An 8,467-nucleotide genomic window follows, 5' to 3' on the forward strand; every position below is an offset into this window, starting at 1 on the left:
TTGCTATTGCAACTTAAAAAAATTACAAACAACAAAACAAAGAATTGTCAAACAATGAAGAAAGGAGGATATTCTAACACAGATACAGCTTACTGGAATTGCCCAACATTTCTACATCATCTAGAAAGAAGCAAGTTGTTCTTTCAGGTCTGACAGCAAGTTGAGAGTTTCACAGCCTGCTTTGCTCGCAGGGCAGCAGTGCCTCACCCAGCACAGCCCTGTGTGCACGAGGGCTCCCCTGGCACAGCTGACCCTGCCAAGAGCTTTTGGTGCCTCCAGAGCCTCCTCAGGGCTCCCCCTGCCCTCAGCCCCGAGCCTGCTCTGCCCAGGGCCAGGGCTCAGCTCTGGCCACTCACCCCAAACACTGCCAGGAACCCACTGCTGCCCTGGCACCCGCCCGGCACCCCAAACACCCCCAGGGCAACAGCCCATTGTGAGCACACAAACAGCCTGGCACCCCAAACATTCCCTCCTCTGCTGCCTCATGGCAACCAAGGGCACAACACTGAAACAGCATGGCCGTTATTTGTGCTACCACAGGTAGAGGATATTTTTGCTACCAAAGATAAAGATTCCACCAAGCCCATGGATTTCATTCTGAGGGCATCCAAATCTGAATGAGCTAAAAATCGTCTTCATTTCTCTAAGATCTACTTCCTAATACCAGGCATTCCCAAGCTGAATAATAAGAAACCTAGATATATCTTATATACAATTTCCCATAAGAATTCTACATGTACCTGGAAAAAAATTAATTGCATCTGTACTACAAATGTTAAGCTTTCCCAGCTCCAACCAAGTTACAAACACAGATTCTATTTCAGGTCAAAATTCCCAGACTTTCCAAAGTGCAGTTCCATTTGGAACTGGATTCTATTTTTTATCAATACTAGAACATAAGAGCAAGTAAAAAGTGCTTCAGTTCACCTTCATTTTTAAACCAAAACATTAAAATTTTAAAAAACAACCAGACTCTAACACAGTCACTCTTACAGGCAAGCTCTCCAGGGGGCACATTACCTCCATTTCTTGATTTTTTCCTCTGTTCCTTTGATAACACTTCCTTCTATTGTCCAAATCTTTGCACATTGATTTGACCATTTAAGGGAAACTTTACCAGCACTGGTACCAAATATGTCCCCTGACAGAACCATATTCTACCTTTCTTAAGCAACACTCACGACCTGTTTGCCAGAGTCACACCAAACATTCACATTGATTTTTGAAGCAATGGTCAGAAAGTTACTAGTAACTCTCTTGCTCCCAGGGAAAAATCTTAAAATTGCACCAAGCAATATTACACGGCTCTGTATTAACACAAATCACCGAAGAGCCCACTTAATCTGACCAACAGCATCATTTCTCCCATTTATCAAACCATTCATTGTTCTCATCCCCAATAAATGCCATTAGAATGCTACCATGATTTCCAGTTACACATATACTCAGAGGCGCTCATCTGGCCTGGGCAGGTAATCCTGTTTCCCCACACACACCTCTACTCTTTGCTGTCTATTAAAACTCTACAAACATTTAGAGATGAGTTCCTTAACCTTGAACTGTTTGAATTTGCTCCCAAACCCATGCCATTAAATAATGGCATTATTAAAATGCTTTCTTCGCAAGATCAAATACTGCTACTGTCTCTATCATTCATCACTTGATAGAGAGCAGTGCTACAGAGAGCTTTGAAACCAAACACCACTGACACTGCTGCAGCGCCATTTGAAATCCATTGGATTTTGTGCTTGCACTGACACTTGAACCTGATTGCTCAAACCAACTTGGGAACCAGATGACAAATAGTCTATAAGATGTAAACCTTGCATAACACCATTCATTTCATTCTTAATTGTTTAAAATCCTTTTGAAAATAACTCCTCATTTAGTTATTCTTTTACATTAAGAAAACATTATTCTTAAACATAATTTTGATAATTGAAGATTCCACTCTTTAACCAGAAGCTCTCCACTTACTTTTCTGCCCCTCATCCCTGGTAAGAAAAGGCATTTGCTTGAAAACAATCACAGACATCATACAAAATAACTTCATACTGGTCTTACCCCCATTGGTTGCTTGACACTCATGTAATAAGTCTATTCTATGGCTGAGAGATGAAAAATGACAAATGATTACCAGTTGCAGGGAATCCAGAATGCCTTGTCACACAAGTGAAACTTGATTAGACCCAACATCATGATGATTTTTAGATGATTTCATTACAGCTGGAACAATACTTATTTCCACCAGCAAGAATATATTAAAAACCACTTCTGGAAAAAATGTCATTAGTACCAGAACTTATCTCAAGTACCTGCAATGTTATTTATAAACCACATTGCACCATTCAAGAAACTTATTTCTAGAACTCTCATTTTGATAGATACTTTGCTATTGCAACTTAAAAAAAAAAAACTAACAAACAAACAAAACAAAGAATTGGTCAAACAATGAAGAAAGGAGGATATTCTAACACAGATACAGCTTACTGGAATTGGCCAACATTTCTACATCATCCAGAAAGAAGCAAGTTGTTCTTTCAGGTCTGACAGCAAGTTGAGAGTTTCACAGCCTGCTTTGCTCGCAGGGCAGCAGTGCCTCACCCAGCACAGCCCTGTGTGCACGAGGGCTCCCCTGGCACAGCTGACCCTGCCAAGAGCTTTTGGTGCCTCCAGAGCCTCCTCAGGGCTCCCCCTGCCCTCAGCCCCGAGCCTGCTCTGCCCAGGGCCAGGGCTCAGCTCTGGCCACTCACCCCAAACCCTGCCAGGAACCCACTGCTGCCCTGGCACCCGCCCGGCACCCCAAACACCCCCAGGGCAACAGCCCATTGTGAGCACACAAACAGCCTGGCACCCCAAACATTCCCTCCTCTGCTGCCTCATGGCAACCAAGGGCACAACACTGAAACAGCATGGCCATTATTTGGGGTACCACAGATAGAGGATATTTTTGCTACCAAAGATTCAACCAAAAGCCCTTGGATTTCATTTTACTGCCAACTTGCTCTAAATCTCTTCATTACTCTCTGGACACTCCTCTTCCAACTTTGTTTTCTTTTTCTGTATGACGGGAAAAGAGGATGGCTTCTTATTCATTAGGAGCATTTACAGAGCTAATTTCCACAGAACAACTCATGATTATTGTCACCTCAATCTTACAACACTGTAAAATGGCATCTCCAATTTAATAAATTTGCTACCAACACTAATCTGCCCAGTCCACTTCACAACAATCTGATTAAGAAACCAGTATTAGATCTACTTGTTTTATCATTGCAACAGTGAGAATAAAGAAGTCAATTAAGGAGCTATCTGCTCAAAATTTCATGTTCTGTGTCAAGAGGAGAGGCATACTGCAGCTTACCTGGAAGGGTGGTAGCTGGTTACCCTAACTCATACTCACAAGTAAGCTCTGAAAGCTCGAAAAATAAAGCACATTTTAAATGTGACCATCATGGCTTGTTCAAATGTATCTGAAAAATATTTGTTTGCATTAAGAAAGAGAAGCATAAATACACTAAGAGAAAGGGAAATATGCACAATTTCTTTCCCCATCTGGTTCAGAATAGGTATATAAACATAGACCTGATACACAAGTATCATGTTTAATATATAGACAGTTATATAATATACGGACAGTAATATAAGACAGTTGCCTGGATCAACCTGCAGAAAAATGTAAATAAACATCAATTTCATGTTAGACCTCTCATCTTCTGTTTAAACCAACCAGACACCCACACTTTTGGACAGGATTGAAAAGTACATCAAAGTCAAAGGTACTCTTTCCTAAGTCAGCTACAAGCCCTTGAGACTCAATCCAGCTCTGCAATGGGACTGCAAAGCACTCAATGTCCATGCTGCCTAACTGGAAACACTGCTCATTTTCCTCAGGGAGGCTGTACCATTACTGGAATCATCCTGAATTCCAGTAAACCATTTTCCCAATCTTTCCATGTTTAAGAATCTGACCTTTCCTAACTGATACTCTTCAGATGAGTTCTGTTTTTTTCTGCATTTGCAGCTAAAATAATAATCACGTCTATGAAGTTAACAACTATTTCAGATACCATTTATTCCTTACCTAAATCCAAATAAAATCCTATAAATAACTATAAGACTGATTAATAATGTAAATGCCTATTCAAAATACCTTATTTATTCTTTTATGCTTAGGGAATTTTAACTTCAAATACACTTTTGAATTAGTAATATTCAATTCTATAGAGAGATTACAACTCTTTAGAATTCTTCTGTAGGCACAGAGCAAGCTCCAAGAACCCAAATCCAGATTAATACATGGCGAGAACACTTAGAGCACCACATCCTTGATTGGGCAGAGGTACAAAATTCCCAGAGAACAAACCCTTTTAAAGCAGCACCACACATTATAGCATTGCTGAGAAAATCCAGGCCAGCACACAGAGAACTCCCAGAAGGATTTTGGCACTACCCTCATGCAAATCCAGGGAAAATCACACTCTTGTCTCTGGATACAGCTTGTCTCCACATCTCCTTACGGACACCAGTCCTGTCCCAGATACAAGTAAATGCTGTTGGAAAAATATGACACTTGAAAAAGCCCCTTAGGGAGTAAAGTGCAGGTTTACATCCTTTTGGCTCTTCCTCATTAAAACTCTTCCCAAATCCTGCAGTTGTCCAAATTACTTTGTTACATTCTACCTTGTTTATGTAACCAGAAGCTTTCCACTTTCTTGTTTGTCCCTTGTTCCTGAAGGGGAAAGACCTTTTGTAAAGCTTAATTTAATTTTAAATTTGATATACACATACATGGAAATCATACATCTTTTCAGCACCTTGACTTACAACTTGTGAACACTCTGTAAATAAAAGCAGTTTGAGTGTATAAATTACAGTTTTCTGGGACAAGCACTTGGAACGTGGGGCAATTGTGACACCTAGTGGCTGTTCCTGAAATGACCTCGAACATTTTAAGGGTAAAGCGGTGGAAAAAAGAGAGAGTTAGGGGTTTTGAGTTCTGGTTTGGTCACAGGGTTTGAGTAACTCACCCACCACCACAGCCCTGTTTGCAGAAGTTCCTCAGGACAAGCAATCCCACCAAAACCAGTTTGTGCCTTCGGAGACTCCTCAGGCCTCCCTGTGCCACAAGGATGCTCTGCAGAGTGCCCTGAAAGAGCAGTCACCCCAAACATGCCCAACAAACCACAGCTACCATAGCAACAAACTATGACCCAAACAGCCCAAGGGAGCCAGGGACAGCACCTGAATACTCCCACAGCAAAGTAAATGTGCTAGCATCTCCTGGACTCATCACAATAGACTCAAGTAAATCCAGTCCAACCTCTCCTCAGGACATTTTGCCTATAAACAAAAAAGAAAAAAAAAATAAATTAACATGCAAAATACCACAACAATACCCACTTTCTACAGCACTTCCAGCACAGATTTAAGTCCTCTACTAGTCCCTGAGAACATTACAAATACCCTGCCTTACGCTCAGGATATGGATTTAATCCATAATGTTCTTCAGGTGGATCTCATCATTAGCCAGAATGTCTCCAGCTGTCTTAAGTTAGGCTTTCTCATATAAAACCCTCCACTGGAGAGGGGGGCAGCTTGAGGGAAAGTGTAATGGTTTGGACAGGTTACCAACCTCTTTTTTTTAAGGGTAAGTTAGAAACAGCCTCTTGAAAGGAGAGGTGGCTTTATGTTGTCTTACTTAGACGCTTTTCCTAAGAGATTTGACATTTTATTTAGTTTAATGGAATGATTTATGTTGGAAAAGACCCTTCAGGTCATTATTGAACTATGTCTTGAAGTTCTATATCTATACACTTTTCATATCTGTTACAGGGAAGGTAGCTCTTCTGGGAGCCCTGGGCCAGTGGGGAAATTCTTCCTAATATTCAGTCTAAACCTTCTTTAGCACATTTTGAGTCTGCTTTCTCTTGTCCAGTTGTTTTGGTTTTTTTTTTGTGGGGGGGAGAAGAGATGGACCCCCCTGACTGCGGTCTCTTCTCCCCCCAAGCTAAACATTCCTAATTTCTAGAGCCTTTCTCAGAAGGCTAAAGCCTGAAAGTGTTGCTTCATCACAAATATGAAAACATGCAGCTAGGGAGATGAAGAAGATGAAGTGAGTGTCTTTTACCTGTATTATTCAAATGTAAAACAAATATGGAGGTGAGTAGGAGTTACAGCTCTACAGCTGGTTTGTGACAGAGAAGGAAGGATCTGTAGACTTGGCTTTTTGTTCCAATTTGGATGCAAGCAGCAGCTCTTTGGCTGTGTCTTTGTAGGTTCATACTCAACTTTCTCACTTGGCAGAAACTCAGTTTGGTTTTTGTTTGTGGGGGAAGAACAAGAAAATGTATTAAACTGAGATTATTTTAATTGTGGCAGATGCATGCACACCATGATGTTAGTGAAGCTCAATGAGTGCTTGGACTGCCCACTTGTGATTTATTCAATTGTGCGTAAAGCAATCAGTGTTCATAAGAAATAGAGTATCAATTTTCAATTTTGAGGTATAGCAAAGGAGGTGGATAAAATTCAAGAAGCTCCAATTATGTTAAGCCTGATATTTCTGTGGTTACTTAGGATTTTTAAAATGAAATATTGTAGACAGTACTGACTTATGTTAGCTCATAATTCTAGCCTCAACTAGTTCTAAATCTAATGCTGGATGCAAATTAGAACCAAGTTGCATAAATTTCTAGAAACCAGAAATAAAATACTGTTCTTCAGGCTTGGATGGATTAATCTTTTAATTATGTGTTGTATTTATGATAATCTTTGTGTTCTCTATTTTTTTCAGATCACAATGGAAAGAGGCAACAACATGGGAATAATTTTTCCTTCAAACTGGAAGACACAGTGGCTTATGCCACAAATGAAATAAATTTCACAGGAGAAGAAACCATTATGGCCTGGCTCACCTTACAGTGGAATCACAGTGATGTTAGCAGGAGTGTGACTGACATGAGAGCAAGTTGTCCCAACAGCTCAATCAAAATGGGCCCGTTTTTAGCCTGAATTCCTCCTGTGTCAGGCTCCCACCACTCTCTGCTGTGTCTTTGCTGATGGATCAAGAAATCATTAGTTATTACAAATCTGACTCAATGTAAACCAGTATGCCTGGCAATCAGGGAACCTCCTTAGACCTTCCTTTGTCTCGTGCCTCTTTGTGACTCTGAGCCCAAAAACAAAATCTGGAATTGTTTCCAGTATTATGCAGACTATGTAGACTGCAAACTGAAGAACCAAAGGGTCGCCTGCAGCAGGTGACACAGGGACACATCCAGGTGGATTTGGAATGTGTCCAGAGATATGGACCCAGCCATGCCCTCTCTGGGCAGCTGCTCCAGTGCTCTGGCACCCTCCGTGAAGAGAAGCTGCTCTTCTTGTTGAGGTAAAACTCCTAATGTTTTACTTTATGCCATAAACATGGTTTATCACATCCCAGCTCTTAGCCTGACACAGGCCACCTTGAACTCAGCCAGGCTTGGGGCTGTGAGCCGTTCCCTGGGGAGGGATGCCCAAGCAGTGGCTGAATTGAGATTAATTATCACCTAATGGCTGTTTGTCCCCTGACATTTAATTGTCTGCTTCGTGTATCCTTCAGAATGCAGCAGATCCTGTTAAAAATGACCAGATAATATTGGCTTTTGCATTTATGTATTAGCTTTTGCACATTGTTCTTGATTGTAAGTATCTAGATACAGTACAAATTATAACTCTTTTTAGCTGCTTGTTAACATGATATAATCAGCTTAAGTATTGCTCACAGACATAGTAGTGTGATGAATATAATATCTATGTATTGCTTATAGAAATAATAGTGTGATGAATGCATTGTACTATTGACCTTAGCAAAACATAAGCTGTGAAAAGGCTTTTGTGTAACCAAGAACAGTGTCAAGCCATCCACTGACTGACCCCTCCAAGTGATAAGATAACCATGACACAAACCAGAGGATAATTAGAGAATACTGTGTTGTTTTTAAGGAGGACACACTAAATCCTTTTCAGAGGATGGTTAACAGCAGGATGGAGACACAAGAAGATATAAAATATATTGACCTCATGCACAGGATCTCATGGGAGTGTGAAGAAGCCAAACAAAGGAATTCCCAAAACCTCAAAGTTCGGAAGAATGTTTGAATAATATATGGAACACATGAATATGCTGTGATGTAACTGCATAAATATAACACTGTCTGTATGTGTTCTTTGGCCAGGAGCACCCCAGTGCTGGATTTTGTCGCTTATTTATCCCATATTCAGCGTTACAAAAATTCATTATCCTGAGTTTTGTTTTTCACAATCCGAAGCATGTGGAAAATCACACTGCAAGAAGCCAGTGCCCCTGTAGACGACAGCAGGGTCCTACAAGAATCAATTTTATTGGAATAAAGGGAGAGAACCCACTGCACCATTCCCCTCTGGGGTCTCTCAGAGAGTACACATACTCCTTTTACCCCAAACT

The sequence above is a fragment of the Zonotrichia leucophrys genome, chromosome 7 (assembly GCF_028769735.1).
Source record: "Zonotrichia leucophrys gambelii isolate GWCS_2022_RI chromosome 7, RI_Zleu_2.0, whole genome shotgun sequence".
NCBI classification, from domain to species: Eukaryota; Metazoa; Chordata; class Aves; order Passeriformes; family Passerellidae; genus Zonotrichia; species Zonotrichia leucophrys.